General features: G+C 45.0%; 2 non-coding genes across 2 annotated transcripts; both read left to right on the forward strand.

Annotated features, from left to right (window-relative positions):
• Positions 1-3,319: 3,319 nt before the first annotated feature.
• Positions 3,320-3,427, forward strand: LOC132536658 (U6 spliceosomal RNA). The gene has a single exon (XR_009548145.1). It is a non-coding gene; the product is annotated as a U6 spliceosomal RNA (small nuclear RNA).
• Positions 3,428-12,481: 9,054 nt separating this feature from the next.
• LOC132536657 (U6 spliceosomal RNA) lies at positions 12,482-12,588 on the forward strand. The gene has a single exon (XR_009548144.1). It is a non-coding gene; the product is annotated as a U6 spliceosomal RNA (small nuclear RNA).
• Positions 12,589-17,298: the final 4,710 nt, after the last annotated feature.

Raw genomic sequence — 17,298 nt, forward strand, 5'->3', positions numbered from 1 at the left:
CATAGGTGTGGGGGCTTACTTCTGGCCTCTCAATTCTATTGAGACACCGGTCAGTGTGTCTATTCATGTTCCAGTACCTAGCAGTTTTTATGACAAGGGCCCTATAATACAATTTGAGATCAGGGAGTGTGATGCCTCCGGTTCTGTTCTTTCTTCTCAAGATTGTTTTGGCAATTCTAGGTCTTTTCTGGCTCCAGATAAACATTTGTAGCATTTGTTCTATTCTCCTAAAAATGTGTTTGGGATCTTGATAGGAATAGCATTAAGATTGTATATGGCTGTGGGTAGTATATTCATTTTAATGGTGTTAATTCTTTCAACCCATGAGCATGGAATATCTTTCCACTTCTTTGTGTCTTTTGCAATTTCCTTGAGTAGTGACTCATAATTTTCAGTATACAAGTCTTTCACTTTTTTTTCCCTTTTTATTTAAGAAAGGATTAATTAACAAAACCATAGGGTAGGAGAGGTACAACTCCACACAATTCCCACCACCCAATCTCCATATCCCAGCCCCTCCCCTGATAGCTTTCCCATTCTCTATCCCTCTGGGAGCATGGACCCAGGGTCATTGTGGGTTGCAGAAGGTAGAAAGTCTGGCTTCTGTAATTGCTTCCCCACTGAACATGGGCATTGACTGGTCAGTCTATATTCCCAGTCTGCCTCTCTCTTTCCCTAGTAGGGTGGGTCTCTGGGGAAGCGGAGTTTCAGGACATATTGGTGGGGTCTTCAGTCCAGGGAAGCCTGGCTGACATGATGATGACATCTGGAACCTGGTGACTGAAAAGAGAGTTAACATACAAAGCTAAACAAATTGTTAAGCAATCATGGACCCAAAGCTTGGAATAGTGGAGAGGAAGTGTTAGGGGGATACTCACTGCAAACTCTAGTGTACTTCTGCTTTCAGGTATATATTTTTGCAGTAGTTTATGGATACGTGTCAACATATGCTCTCTCTCACAGAATCTGGTGTATATCTAGGTTTTGGGACTTTGTTAGAAAGTGAACCACCTGAGATGGAATTAGAGTATACTATGAAAGGAAAGGTCTCACCCGAGTAATGAAGCTGAAGGGTTGTCAATCCACACATGAAGTCTCTGGACACAGTCTGAAGTGAAGCATGTTGAGGTGGCAATCGTTGTGTTGATTAGGATGTGATCGGCAGATGCAACATTATTTGATATGGATTGGGAGAGGCATACGGGAAAGTGGGTCCTATCCAAGGGTTCCAGGACTGGGGGAAGTAGAGGCTCTATAGTGGAGATGTGAGGTTCCTGCTGTCTTAGGGTTCAAAAAGACAATCAATAGTTAATGTTACCATCACATTATTTGGTAATTGGGTCGCACCCATAGGCTCCAGCGCTGGGGCCTGGGCCCTGTGCCTTGAGCTCCCAGCCAGAACTGTGCGGAGGTCCCCCATGTGGAAGTACTGCTGGGGACTCCCCAAGGTGCTATGCCAGACAGCAGCCAGCAGCCAGGTCCATAGTGCTGGAGCCCATCTAGTGAGATTCCTCCAATTCCGAGTAAGTGGCCCCTGGTTCCTGTGCCCTTGAAGGTTGGGTTTTGTGCCTGCCTGGGAAGGTGCTGGGTGGGGGGAGGGGCAAAGTCAGGGTACAGCCGCAGAGGGGCCAGCGCCCAAGGAACCAGTACCCCGGGCCAGGCGCACCCCTTAGAGGTGGCTGCACGCACCCAGAAACCTGCAGGACCCAGTGGCCTTGAGCGGGGCGCTCCCCTGGATCAAGGCCATGCGCATCCCTGGCAGGGGGGAACCCAGGGGAGGTGTCCACGAGCCCCCAGACCACGCACCCCTGGCAGGGACACCCTGGAAGGGTGCCTGCGTGCCCTCAGATTGAGCTGCTTTCAGCTTCCATGAGTGCAGGGACCCTGCAGGAGAGTCTGTGAGGTGGGCCTTCCTTTTCCTTCCTGCTGGGAGAGGGGTCCTTGGTCCCTGGGCCTCACCTAGTGTGTCAGTGCTGGTGGCTCCAAGCGCCCTGAGGGTGAGGACCCGCCAGCTCAGCTGGAGTCCGGGCAGTGCGCCTCCTGCCCACCCCAATCGCCTGGGCAGGAGGGGACCCCTGAACCCACCGACCTGGCTTCGGGAGTGACCAGTCCTAGAGAACTTTCCCCACGCCCGCCCACCCGAAATGTGCGCCCATTGTCCTTGCTCTCTCTGTGGCCCACTATGAGGTCCTCGGGGAATGACTGTTAGGAATCCTGAACTTCGAGTTTGGTCTGGGGCAACATGGGGAGCCAAGCTCCCAGACTAGGGTGAAGGAGGCTGGGCACAGGGTGCAGGTCCAGGTTGGGGCTCTCCTCACACTTCTAGAACTGGAGTGTTTTCTCTGTCTCTGTCTCTCTCGGAAGAGACATGCATTTCAGAGGGGTGCCCCAGGCCAGCTGCCTCCAACCCTTGTTGAGCCCTGGGCCCGAGCTGTGGACTGGGTCTGGGCTGAGGGTCTGGCACTTTGCAACCTGCTGGTCCTGGAGGGCACTGCCAACACCCACCCCCAACCCCCCTCATGCAGGTGGCCTGGGATTGGCAGGGCTCCATGTGTGGTGGGGGGTGGGCAGGGGTCGCCTGGGGTTCTTGTGTCTGTGGGGACAGTCCTTGGGAGACTGCAGTCTTCCTACTCACACAATGGGGCAGCCAGGATGCTGGCAGGTGGGAGCTGCACTAGGAGCCCCACAGAGCCAGGCAAGAGCTGATCTTGGAGCTGGTAGGAACCGGGCAGGAACCGTGGTTTTTTTTTTTTTTTTTTTTAAAAGGAAATTAAAAAAAGGAAAAATGTTACTTATTAATACAAAAAAAAGAGAAGCAGAGCATGACTATGGCACATGCAAATCTGGGGATTGAATTCAGGACTTAATTCGTACAGAGCCATTGCCCTAGCCATTCTGCAATTCTAAAGTATAAATAGGTTATTTTATTTTTGTTGTTGTTGTTGTCACCAAGGTCTCATTGTCTCCCTTTCTTTTTTTTTTCTTGTCTATTCTTTTCCACTCTTTTTTATTTTTATTTATTTTTCCTTTTTGTTGCCCTTGTTGCTTAACATTGTGTGGTGATTAATGTTGTTGTTGGATAGGACAGAGAGAAATGGAGAGAAGAGGGGAAGACAGAAGGGGGAGAAAAAGACAGACACCTGCAGACCTGCTTCACCACCTGTGAAGGGACTCCCGGGCAGGTGGGGAGCCAGGGGCTAGAACCGCGATCTTTCCTCTGGTCCATGAGCTTTGCGCCATGTGCGCTTAACCCACTGTGCCACTGCCTGACTCCAACTGTCTCCATCTCTTAACACTTTTTAAATAAGATTATAATATAGTCCTAGCTTCGGTAGTACATATACTAAAACTGGCATGATAACAGAGAAGATTAGCATGGCCCCTGCTCAAGGATTACACACAGATTCATGAGGCATACCATATTTTTTCAAAAAAAGATTATAAAATATATGTACACACATATAAATAATTATAATCTTTTTAAGAGCAAGTTAATGTAACCTGGGAGGTGGTTCAGTGGCAAGAGATCTAGATTTATATGTGTGGGATCCCAGGTCTGTCTGAACTCTGGTTCTACATATGCTGAAGCTCTTTTAAAAGATTAATCAGTGAGGGAAAAAGGGAGGAGAGAGAGAGAGAGAGGAAAAACACTATAGCATCAGTCTGGAACATGTGATGCTGGAGGTAGAATTCAGGACCTCATGCTTGAGTCCAAAACTCCAACCACTGTACCAGCCTCCAGGGCTGCAGATTGGCTTTTTTGAACAAAATCATGGTAATATTGTTCTCTTAACTGTTAATCTTTTAAGCAATACAAAGTCATTTTAAAATTTTTTCTCAAATATTGTGCCTGGGAATCAATCCCACCCAGAACCTTGCACCTGCATGGGACAACTGAGAAGCCTCCTTGCCAGTCTCCATTCTGTATCCTTTAAGAGACATGCAAAGCACTGCTCCTCTATGCACTGAGTCCCGCCCATTGCCTGCCTGTGGTGTGCACTTAGAGTGTGGAGGATCAGAAATAACTTGAATGTTTAGGCTCTCTGTGTCTGTGCCAGAAGGGGTTTGCTAAGAAGTAGTGGTTTGGAAATGTGAATTCCTAGCTTCAAGTCTACCTACTGATGCTCCTCTACAATCTGAGACCATCGCAGGCAAGGGATAAATATATTATTTGCGCTGTCAGTTACACTACTGCAGGCTAAAATAAGGGTAGGGAAAGTGGAACGGCCAAAAGTAGGGAAAACTAAGATATCTAAATCAAAGTGACTTGTGACAGTTATTATAATGCTTACTGTTATGCAGCCCACTTTTCCAAAAATGCTACAAGGTTTACTGCAAATAACTCAAAAACATGGCTATTTTGCGCTTCCAACCCCAAAATTCTCTTTCAACCACATTCAGGTTTTACTTTAGTTTTTAAAGATTTATTTATTAGTGAGAGAATTAGGGGAGAGGAAGAAGGAGAACCGCAGCATCACTCTGACACATCTGATGCCAGAGATCAATCTTGAGACCTCACACATAAGAACCCCAAAGCTTTATCCACTGCACAACCTCCCAGACAGTGGCAGCCTTTATTTTTTTATAATTTAAAATATTATGCTACTTTGCTTACTTAAGAGGCAAAAGATTTATACAATCTGAAGAGAACAAGAGTATACTTTGCTTATTTAAATGATACATACAATTTAGTAGAACTTATACATTTGAATAAAACTACATACATATGTAATTCAAAATCTAGGAAATAGAGAAAAATGAAGTGGGGGAAAAACCCTTTCCTGACCCTCGACCTTAGATTCTCTCAGAAAATATTACGGTGTTTTTAAATGAATTAATTTATTTTTCCTTTTTAGTTGCCCTTGTTTAACATTGTTGTAGTTATTGATGTTGTTGTTGTTGGATAGGACAGAGAGAAACGGAAATAGCAGGGGAAGACAGAGGGGGAGAGAAAGACAGATACCTGAAGACCTGCTTCACTGCTTGTGAAGTGACTTTCATGCAGGTGGGGAGCTGGGGCCAGAACCAGGTTCCTTCTGCTGGTCCTTGCACTTTGCAGTATGGTTTTGGCAGAGCTATTTATTTCTGAACCCACAAGGAGTTGTAATAAAATTTTGTAATAATATGTTTTATTTTAAAACTTGAAAGTATCTTAATTTCCATAAAAAAATTCATAAAAATGACCTTTAAACCAATTTTCTCTTTAGACAGTTATGATACAAATCCTGAATAGAAATAGCTTGAGGAAGAAATTTGAGTTAACACATTAGTAAACTTTCTGGAGAACGGACTGATGAGGGTAAAATAGAGTTTTTAAATTATTTGAATTTCATGAATTACAGAAGGGGGTTGAGGGGCACAGAAGCAGCACTCTAGCATATGCAGTGATTGGGATTGGACTCAGGACCTAAAATTTAGAAGCTCTAATTTCTTCCATGGTGCAACCTACCCATCTTCAGAGATAGTTTTGTTTTGTCCTAAAGATCTTATTTATTCATTAATGAGAGAGAGAGGAGCAGGGAGGATCAGCACGTTACTCTGGTATATGTGGCACTGGGGATTGAACTTGGGACCTCATGCCTGAGAATCCTGTACTTTATCCACTCTGCCTCCTTCTCCCAGACCACTCATAATTTGGCTTTGATTGGAATTGGAACTACTGAAGAAGCACTTTTGGGGGCTGGGTGGTAGTGCAGCTAGCTGGCTAAGCGCACATGGCACAAAGCTCAAGGATAGGGGTTGGGATCCCATTTTGAGCTCCCGACCTGCAGGGATGTCACTTCACAAGTGGTGAAGCAGGTCTTCAGGTGTCTGTCTTTCTCTCCCACTCATTGTCTCCCCCCCACCCTAAATTTCTCTGTCCTATCCAGCAACAATGATAAACAAAAAGAACAACAAAAGGCGGGGGGGGGGGGTGATGGCCTGCAGGAGCAGTGGATTTGTAGTGCAGGAAGAAAAAAAAAAAGAAAAAGAAACACTCTTACTCCATAAGTAAACCTGAGATAACAAGAGTCTTAAACAATTAAATTCCTTCCACTCTTGCTCTTTGTCAATTGTATGTGCCTGACATTCAGAAATAGAAATCCTTAGAAAAGAATTTGCGGTGCCTTTTCCATTGTAGTAAAGATAGTAATTATATTAAAATGTGAATTCCTTTCTATCTCTGCACAGGTTGGAACAAGAACCCAGTCAGAAAGAATCCAGACCTACAATTTCACCCAGAATAGTGTCACTGACCACAGGGTAGGATATGAAGTCCATGATATTAAGGTAATATTACTGAATGTGCTTACTGTATCTTTGATTTATTAAGGAATCAAATTTTGGGGCCTGGTTTATTAAGGAATCAAATTTGGGGGCCTGGTTTATTAAGGAATTTGGGGGCCTGGTTTATTAAGGAATCAAATTTGGGGGCTCTAGCCGGTATCCTTAGGCTGATCCTTGTGCTTTGCACCACCTGTGCTTAACCCACTGCGCTACAGCCCAACCCTTGTTAATATTCTATTATCTTCCTTTCCTTCTTGGCTTGGTCCCTTTATCTTGCTTGTAAATCTGTCATCTGAACTGAGAAGGTTGAAAGAGGAGGGGAGGGGGCCCACTGAGGTGGAAGGATCCAGGGCCACATGTATGCCCTGCCCACTTCACTCCCAGGTCAGACTGGCTTCCTCTGCCCCCTGGAGCCTGTCTGTGCATGTGTGTGTGTGTGTATGTGTGGGGTGTTTACAAGTGTTTCCTGATGCTAAAACAGTCTCCTTGGAGTGTGACTGCTAACTGCTTTTTGGCAAGATACTATTTTAAATAGTCCTGGGGTCCTTATTGTGGTACACCTGGTTGAGCACACATGTTACAGTGCACAAGGATCCAAGTTCAAGCCCCTGGCCCCCATCTGCAAGGGGAAAACTTTTTGAGTGGTGAAGCCATGTTGCAGGTGTCTCTGTCTCTTTCCCTATCACCTACCTTCCCTCTGAATTTATGGCTGTTTCTATCCATTAAATAAAGATAATAATAGAAAAATTAATTTACATGACAGAAGTCTACATCAAATTGGCATTTGAAGTAAGAAAGCTCTTTTTTGAGGTCCCCTGTTACAGAGCACATGAGTGGAAATAAACTGCTTCTGGAAAGCCTGTTTTTAGTAGCTTAACTTTTTCCTTTCTTTAATTTTCTTTTCTTTTTAAACTATCTTTATTTATTGGTAGAGACAGCCAGAACGTGAGATGTGATGGAAGGGGGAGAGAGAGGGAGGGAGAGACAGAGACACTTGCAGCCCTGCTTAGTCACTTTTGAAGCTTTCCTCCTGCAGTGAGGATCAGGGGCTTGAATCCAGGTCCCTCTCCATTGTTGTGTGTTTAACCAAGTATACCAGTGCCTGACTCCCCCCTTTTTTCTCTTGGCTATTCTTTCTTTGTTTATTTTTCCTTTCTTTCTTTTTTTTTTTTTTTTGCTTTTGGGCTTATCACCAGGTTTCAGGGCCAGCACTATGAATCCACTGGTGCTGGCAGCCATATATTTATTGATTCATTTATTTATTTATTTTGGCTAAGACAGACAGAAACTGAGAGGGGATGGGGTATATAGAGAGGGATAGAGACCTGTTTCTCTGCTTGTGAAGTGTCCTTCTGCAGGTGAGGAGCCAGGGCCTCCAACCAAGATCCTTGCATGGGTCTTTGTGCTTTTATACTATGTGCACTAAACCCAGTGAACCCCCACCTACCCCACCCTCCCATTTGCATTCCTTTATAGGTGAGAGGAAATACAAAATAAGAGGCAAAATCTTCACCCAGCGCACTTTGTTTAGGGCAAAAGAAACTCTGCAAATGACTCCCCTCAGCTTAGAGGGAGAGGGGAGTTTCTCTGCATGTGATGCCTCTTTTTTTTTAATTATCTATGTCTGGATTGACTGATTGATTAGACATAAACAGAGAAATTGATAAGGGAGGAGCATATAGAAAGGGAAATAGATAGAGACACCTGTAGCTATATTTCACCACTTGTGAGTTTTCCCCCTGCAGGTAGGGGGCCAGGGGCTTGAACCCAGGTCCTTGTGCACTATGATGTATGCACTTAACCAGGTGCACCACCACCTGCCCCCATTTTTTTGCTTTTAAAGAAGTTTCCACTGATTTTTTTTGCATACAACTCTCTATATATGCTATTCTTTTTTAAAGGTTTATTTATAAAATGGAAACATTGACAAGGCCATAGGATAAGAGGGGTATAATTCCCACCACCAGAACTCAGTATCCCATCCCCTCCCAATGGCTTTCCTATTCTTTAACTCTCTGGGAGTATGGACTCAGGGACATTATGGTGTGCAGAGGTAGAAGGTCTGGCTTCTGTAACTGCTTCCATGCTGAACATGGTTGTTTACAGGTGGATCCATACTCTCAGTCTGTCTTTCTCTTTCCCTAGTGGGGCAGAGCTCTGGGGAAGTGGGGCTCCAGGACACATTGGTGGAGTCTTCTGTCCAGGGAAGTCCAGTAGGCATCTTGGTAGCATCTGAAACCTGGTGGCTAAAAAAAGAGTTGACATATAAAGCCAAACAAATTGTTGACCAATCATGAACCTAAAGGCTGGAATATTACAGATGAAGATTTGGGGTCTCTGTTTTGAAGATAGCTAGTAAGCCTATTTTAAAAATGTTATATTCCAAAGGGATATATATTCCAAAGGGATATTATATTCCAAGGGATATATATTCCAAAGGTATATTATATTACTACTGCTTTGTTCTTCTTTCAGCCAGTCTCATCATGCAGGTAGCAGGGATGGGTCTGGGCAAAGCCCTATTTCTTTTTCTGGCTCTGAGATTTTGAACTTTACATCCTGTCTCTAGATTTTATTCAAACTTAAGTCTGTCTCTAAACCCTAACACCATCAACACAAAAGGAGTTGAGTTAGATTCTTAAAATTTATTTTGGATTTGAGTCCCCACCACACCTGTAGAGGAAAAGCTTTGTGAATGGTGAAGCAGTGCTGCAGGTCTCTCTCTCTCTCTCTTCTCCCTCTTTACTTCCCCTTTCCCTTTTGATTTCTGCTGTTACTATCCAATAAATAAAGATAATAAAAATATTTTTTAATTTTTAAAATATTTATTTTCCCTTTTGTTGCCCTTGTTATTTTATTGTTGTAGTTATTATTGTTCTTATTGATGTCCTTGTAGTTGGATAGGACAGAGAGAAATGGAGAGAGGAGGAGAAAACAGAGAGGGGGAGAGAAAGATAGACACCTGCAGACCTGCTTCACTGCCTGTGAAGCAAACCCTCTGCAGTTTGAGAGCCGGTGTACTTAACCCACTGTGCTACCTCCTGACTTTGCTTAGATTATTTTTAAGGAATTTGTATTTACAATTAAATTTTGATTTGATAGAACAAGGCAATTCATACAAGGAAGGGAGATAATGGAGAGAGAGAAACACCTACAGCTCTGCTTGCTTGTCAAGCTTAACCCCACCCCCTAGCAGGTAGGCACTGGGGCCTTGAACCTGGGTTCTTAGTCATGGTTATGCGCATGCTCAACTGAGATCACCACCACCTGTGCCTATTTTAAAATTATTAAAGAATTTCTTAAGAATCCCTCAACACTTTATCTGTACTATTCCAGCTTAGGTCCATGATTGGTCAACAATTTGTTCGGCTTTGTATGTTAACTCTTTTCAACCACCAGGTTCCAGATGCTAGCATAATGCTGACCAGACTTCCCTGGACAGACAACACCACCAATGTGTCCTGGGGCTCTGCTTCCCCAGAGCCCTTGCCCACTAGGACAAGGGAGAGACAGGCTGGGAGTATGGATCAACCAGTCACCGCCCATGTTCAGCGGGGAAGCAATTGCAGAAGCCAGACCTTCCGTCTTCTGCATCCCACAATGACCTTGGGTCCATACTCCCAGGGTTAAAAAACAATAAAGCTATCAGGGGAGGGGATGGGATACAGAGTTCTGGTGGTGGGAATTGTGTGGAGTTGTACCCCTCTTTTTTTAAAAAATATTTTATTTATTTATTCCCTTTTGTTGTCCTTGTTGATTTATTGTTGTAGTTATTATTGTTGTCGTCGTTGTTGGAAGTTGTACCCCTCTTATCCTATGGTTTACTCAATGTTTCCTTTTTATAAATAAAACATTTAAAAAAAAGGGAGTTCGGAGGTAGCGCAGCGGGTTTAGCGCAGGTCGCACAGCCTAAGGATCCTGGTTCGAGACCCCAGCTCCCCATCTGCAGGGGCCTGGCCTCACAGTAGGTGAAGCAGGTCTGCAGGTGTCTATCTTTCTCTCCCCCTGTCTTCCCTTCTTCTCTTCTTCTCTTTGTCCCAGCTGCGTCCAGCGCAGCGCCATGGAGCCCTGCGGCCCGCGCCCTGAGGCCCCGTCGCGTGGGGCGTCGCGTCCCGTCACACCCACGCGCATTGCGTTGCGACACGTCACGTCAGCCCCACGCAGCATTGCATCGCCTAACGTCACCCCCACGCCGCATTGCGTTGAGTTGCGTTGCACCCATAGGTCCCAGCGCTGGTGCCCGGGTCCGCGACTTGAGCGCCAGGCCACGACTGTGCAGAGGCTCCCGGCGTGGAAGTACTGCTGCGGAGTCACGACGGTGCTGTGCTGGACAGCAGCGGCCATGTCCATCGTGCTCGGGCCATCTACTGCCATTCCTCCAATTCCAAGTAAGTGGCCCCCAGTGCCAGGTGCCAGGTGCCACCCGTCCTGGAAGGCTCTGGTGTCGCGCCCGCCCAGGAAGGTGCTGGTTGGGGGGAGGGGCGAAGTCGGGGTACAGCCACAGAGGCGCCAGCGCCACTGGACAGACACCATACCCCGGGCCAGGCACAGCCCGAAGAGGTGGCTGCGCCCCCCCCCCCAACCCCCAGGACCCAGCGGCCTTGAGCAGGGCGGTCCCCGGATAAGGGCCATGCGCACCCCCGGCAGGGGCGCACCCGGGGGAGGTGTGCGCGAGCCCCCAGACCCCACACCCCGGACAGGGACACCCTGGAAGGGTGGCTGCGTGCCCCAGATCCCGCTGTTTTCGGCTTCCAGGAGCGCAAGCACAGGGACCCCACCGGAGAGTCTGGGCAGCCGGCCTTCCCTTTCCTTCCAGCCAGGAGAGGGGTCCTGGGGTCCCAGGGCCTCGCCCAGCATGTCCATGCTTGGGGCTCCGAGCGCCCTGAGGGTGAGGACCCGCCCAGGCAGCTCGAGGCCAGGCGCACTGCCTCCCGCCCACCCCAAAGGCCTGGGCAGGAGGGGACCCCGGTGGAACCCACCAGCCTGCCTTGGCTTCGGGAGTGGCCAGGCCCAGAGAACTTTCCGCGCACCCGCCCATCCGAAATGTGCCCGCTGTCCTTCCTCAGTGTGGCCCACGACGAGGTCCTCGGGGGAAGGCTGTTTGGAATCCTGAACCTGGAGTTTGGCCTGGGGCAACATGGCGTGCCAGGCTCCCAGACTAAGGTGAAGGCCTGGGCGCGGGGTGTGGGTCCAGGTTGGGGGGGTCTCCTCACACTTCTAGAACTGGAGTGATTTCTCTGCCTCTGTCTCTCTCGGAAGAGACATGCATTTCAGAACTGTGCCCCATGCTGGCTGGCTGGAACCCCTGTTGAGCCGTTTGCCAGGCTGTGGATTGGGTCTGGGCTGAGGGTCTGGCACTTTGCAAACTGCTGGTCCAGGGAGGCCACTCCCAGCGCCCCCCCCACCCCCTACCCATTTCAGGAGGCCTGGGCCTGGCTGGGCTCCTTGTGCCATGGGGGGTGGGCGGGGGGCGCCTGGGGCTCTTGTGTCTGCGAGGACAGTCCTGGGGGGGACTGCAGTCCGCCTGCGCACAACAGGGCGGCCAGGGCACTGGCAGGTGGGAGCTGCAATAGGAGCTGGGCAGAGCCAGGCAGGAGCCAATCTTGGAGCTGGGTAGGAACCGGACAGGAACTGTGGTTTTAAAAAAAAAGGAAATTAAAAAAAAGAAAAAAATTGTTACTTACTAATACCAAAAAGAGAAGCAGAGCATGACTATGGCACATGCAATGCTGGGGATTGAATTCAGGACTTAATGCCTACAGATCCACTGCCCTAGCCATTTTGCAATTCTAGAGTATAAATAGGTTATTTTATTTTTTTTGTTGTTGTCACCAAAGTCTCATTGTCTCCCTTTCTTTTTTTTTTTCTTTTCTATTCTTATCCACTCTTTTTAAATTTTTATTTGTTTTTCCTTTTGGTTTCCCTTCTTGCTTAACATTGTTGTGGTTATTAATGTCATTGTTGTTGGATAGGACAGAGAGAAATGGAGAGAGGAGGGGAAGACAGAGGGGGAGAGAAAGACAGACACCTGCAGACCTGCTTCACCACCTTTAAAGGGACTCCCCTGCAGGTGGGGAGCCAGGAGCTCTAACCACGAACCGCGATCTTTCCTCCGGTCCTTGAGCTTTGCGCCATGTGCGCTTAACCCGCTGTGCCACCACCCGACTCCAACTGTCTCCATATCTTAACACTTTTTAAATAAGATTATAATATAGTCCTAGCTTTGGTAGTACATATACTGAAATTGGCATGATACAGATAAGATTAGCATGGCCCCTGCTCAAGGATTACACACAAATTCATGAAGTGTACCATATTTTTCAAAAAAAGTTTATAAAATATATGTACACATATAAATAATTAAAATCTTTTAAAGAGCCAGTTAATGCAAGCTGGGAGGTGGTTCAGTGGTAAGAGGACTGGTTTGCATGTGTGGGATCCTAGGTCTGTCTGAACCCTGTTTCTACTTATGCTGGAGCTCTTTTAAAAGATTTATTAATTAGTGAGGGAGAAAGGGAGGAGAAAGAGAGAGAGAGAGAGAGATAAAGAGAGAGAGAAAACACTGTAGCATCAGTCTGTAACATGTGATGCTGGTGGTAGAATTCAGGACCTCATGCTTGAGTCCAAAACTCCAACCATTGTGCCAGCCTCCAGGGCTGCAGATTGGCTTTTTTGAAAAAAATCATGGTAATATTGTTCTCTTAACTGTACATCTTTTAAGTAATACAAAGACTTTTTAAAAATTTTTCTCAAATATTGTGCCTGGGGATCAATCACACCCAGAACCTTGCACCTGCATGGGACAGCTGAGAAGCCTCCCTGCCAGTCTCCATTCTGTATCCTTTAAGAGAGGGAGACATGCAAAGCACAGCTCCTCTATGCATGGAGTCCCTCCCATTGCCTGCCTGTGGTGTGCACTTGCAGTGTGGAGGATCAGACCCCCAGCCACATGCTACGTAAAGCATGTGCTTTACCCCCTGAGCCGCCTTCTGGTCCTGAGTTTGATTCCTGGCATTGCACGTACCATAATGATGCTCTCATTCTCTTTTATGAATAAAAAAGTTATGTTATGTATGTACTTGCATAACAATTCCCAGTTTTCCATGAAGCAATCTATGTATCTTTTTTTTGTTTGTTATTGGATAGCGACAGAGAGAAATTGAGAGAGAAGGGGGAGATAGAGAGGAATAGAGAGACAGAGAGACACCTGCAGACCTGCTTTACTACCTGTGAAGCGACTCCTCTGCAGGTGGGGAGCAGGGGGCTTGAACCAGGATCCTAAATGGTCCTTGCTCTTTGTGCCATGTGGGCTTAGCCCACTGTGCTACCTTCTGGCTCCCTTAGGTATCATTTCTAAAGCCTGTTAAATCTAAAATGTTCTTAATCTTTTGTAGTAATTTCCTGATTCATGTTTTCTTGTCTTAAACATCTTAGTTCTGTTTTAGTTTGCCTTGTGGGAAGTCCCATCTGTCTTTGGTCTTGGTAATTTTCCAGGGCTTGTAGTTGAATGCCAGCAAGAATGCTCCCAGATAAAAAACAAAGAAATTGCTCTGCATGTGCTTCGAGGTAGGCTTTACCAGAAGATTATAGAGAAAGACAGGTGTCAACAGCAAAATGCCAAAAGACTGCAGGTAATATATATATACATTTAAATGAAAGAAAGAAAGAAAGAAAGGTGGGGGTCAGGTGGTAGTGCAGGAGGTTGAGTGCAGGAGGTGCAAATCACAAGGACTGGTGTAAGGAACCTGGGTTGAGCCCCTGGCTCCCCACCTGCAGGGGGTCGATTCATAAATGCTGAAGCAGGTCTGCAGATGTCTTATCTTTCTCTCCCTCTCTCTATCTTCCCTTCCTCTCTCGATTTCTGTCTGTCCTATCCACAAACAATGACAGCAATAACAACAATAATAATAACCACAATAATTATAAAACAACAAGGGCAACAAAATGGAAAGGAAAAAAAAAAGATTTATTTATTAATGAGAAGGAGTAAGGGAAGAACCAGAGCATCACTGTGACATATGCAATGCCAGAGATTAAACTGAGAACTTCATGCTTTAGAGTCCAATGTCTTATTCACTGTACCACCTCTCAGGACACTGCAGATAAAATTTATTTAGTAGAATCACTTAACAACTGTTCGAAGAGTCACTCTGCTCATGCCTTACATATGGGAGTCCCTGGGCTTGATTCCTGGCACCACTGAACGGCAACACAGATACAGCAAGCCAAGTTCAGTGGATAGTAGATCTGTGCTTAGGTCTCTATCTCAAAATTGTAAGCATTGAACTGAGAGGTAGCTTATTGGTAAATTGCATACTGCACATGGCAGGAGGCCCCAAGTTTGATCCCCAACATACAGAAGTTCTGAGTGGTGCTCTATCCATAAAAATAAATAAACGAAGGGGTCCAGAGCTTGCTCCCCCAGTAGAGTGCACATCACATCACCATGCTTGCAGACTTGGTGTTGAGCCCTAACACAACATGGGAGCACCAGGCATGATGGAGGGTACTGTGATGTTTCTCACATGCTCTTTCTCCCACTTTTTCTATTTCATTTTTTTTAATTTTTAAAGTCAATTTTCTTTTATATATATTAATATATTTATTTATTATTGGACCGAGACAGACAAATTGGGAGGAGAGGAGGAGTTAGAAAAGGAGAGAGACAGAGAAACACCTGCAGCCTTGCTTTACCACTTGTGAAGCTTCCCCTACCCCCTGCAGCTGGGGACCAGGGACTTGAACATGATTCCTTATGCACTGAAATTTCTGGGCTTAAACAGATGCACCACTGCTGGCCCCCTGTATATTTTATTCATTTATTATTTCCTGGATAGAAATTGAGAGGGAACAGAAGATGTAGAGGGGGAGACACAGAGAGACACCTGCAGCGCTGCCTTACCACTTGTGAAGCTTCTCCTCAGCTGGTTGTATCTTGGGCTTGAACCTTAGTCCTTGTGAATTGTAACATGTTCACTCCACTGGTTACATCACCTCCCGGACCCCATTTTTTTCATTTTAAATTTAAAAGGAGAAAACAACTGTTGGCAATAGTAGAATTATGTAGTATAAAACTGTTGTACTAAAATACATCGATATATGCATCTTTTTTTAAAGGTCATTTTGTGATTGCACATGTATAGTGTGAGAGGACCAGTGTTCAAGCCCTTGATCCCCAATTGCAGGCAGTAGCTTCACAAGCAGTGAAACACTATCTTAATGTGTCTCACTTTCTTTTTCCACTCTATCTCCCCTTTCCATCTCTATTTCTTTCTCTCTTACAAAACAAAAAGAAAAAAGACTTTTTAAAGGTTACTTTATATTAAAAATGTTATTTCATTATTCTTGACCAAGTAAAAATATCTCAGGACATATAGAAAATATACTCCATTGAGAATAAGAAATAACTTGAATGTTTAGGCTCTCTGTGTCTGTTCCAGAAGGGGTTTGCTAAGAAGTAATGGTTGGGAAATCCGAATTCCTAGCTTCAAGTCTACCTACTGATGCTCCTCTGCAATCTGAGACCATCGCAGGCAAGGGATTAATATATCATTTGCACTGTCACTTACACTACTGCAGGCTAAAACAAGGGTAGGGAAAGTGGAAAGGACAAAAGTAGGAAAAACTAAGATATCTAAATCAAAGTGACTAGTGACAGTTACTATAATGCTTACTGTTATGCAACCCACTTTTCCTAAAATGCTACAAGGTTTATTGCAAATAACTAAAAAATCTGGGTATTTTGAGCTTCCACATTCTCTTTCAACACCATTCAGATTTTACTTTTGTTTCTAAAGATTTATTTATTAATGAGAGAAATAGGGGAGAGGAAGAAGGAGACAGCATCACTCTGACACATCTGATGCCGGAGACCAAACTTGAGACCTCACACCTAAGAACTCCAAAGCTTAATCCACTGCACAACCTCCCAGACAGTGGCAGCCTTTATTTTTTTATAATTTAAAATATTATGATACTTTGCTTACTTAAGAGGCAAAATATTTATACAATCTGAAGAGAACAAGAGTATACATACTTTGCTTATTTAAATGATACATACACTTTAGTAGAACTTACACATTTGAATAAAACTACATACATATGTAATTCAAAATCTAGGAAATATCGAAAAATGTAGTGGGGGAAAAACCCTTTCTTGCCCCTTGACCTTAGACTCTATAAGTAGAAAATATTAGAGTATGGTTTTTTAAATGAATTAATTTATTTTCCCTTTTTAGTTGCCCTTGTTTAACATTGTTGTAGTTATTGATGTTGTTGTTGTTGGATAGGACAGATAGAAATGGAGAGAGGAGGGGAAGACAGAGGGGGAGAGAAAGACAGATACCTGCAGACCTGCTTCACTGCTTGTGAAGTACCTTTCCTGCAGGTGGGGAGCTTGGGGCCAGAACCAGGATCCTTCTGCTGGTCCTTGCGCTTTGCAGTATGGTCTTGGCAGAGCTATTTATTTCTGAACCCACAGGGAGTCGTAATAAATCTATGTAATAATATGTTTTATTTTAAAACTTGAAAGTATCTTAATTTCCATAAAAATTTCATAAAAATGACCTTTAAACCAATTTTCTCTTTAGAGAGTTATGATACAAATCCTGAATAGAAACAGCTTGAGAAAGAAGTTTGAGTTAACACATTAGTAAATTTGCGGAGAACGGACTGATGTGGGTAAAATATAGCTTTTTAATTATTTTTAATTTCATGAACTACAGAAAGGGGTAGAGGGGCACAGAAGCAGCGCTCTAGCATATGCAGTGCTTGGGATTGGACTCAGGACCTACAATTTAGAAACTCTAATTTCTTCCATGGTGCAACCTACCCATCTTCAGAGATATTTTTCTTTTGTTCTAAAGATCTTATTTATTCATTAATGAGAGAGAGAGGAGCAGGGAGAATCTGCACGTTACTCTGGTATATGTGGCACTGGGGATTGAACTTGGGACCTCATGCCTGAGAATCCTGTACTTTATCCACTCTGCCTCCTTCTCCCAGACCACTCATAATTTGGCTTTGATTGGA

The sequence above is a fragment of the Erinaceus europaeus genome, unplaced genomic scaffold, assembly GCF_950295315.1.
Source record: "Erinaceus europaeus unplaced genomic scaffold, mEriEur2.1 scaffold_293, whole genome shotgun sequence".
Classification (NCBI taxonomy): Eukaryota; Metazoa; Chordata; class Mammalia; order Eulipotyphla; family Erinaceidae; genus Erinaceus; species Erinaceus europaeus.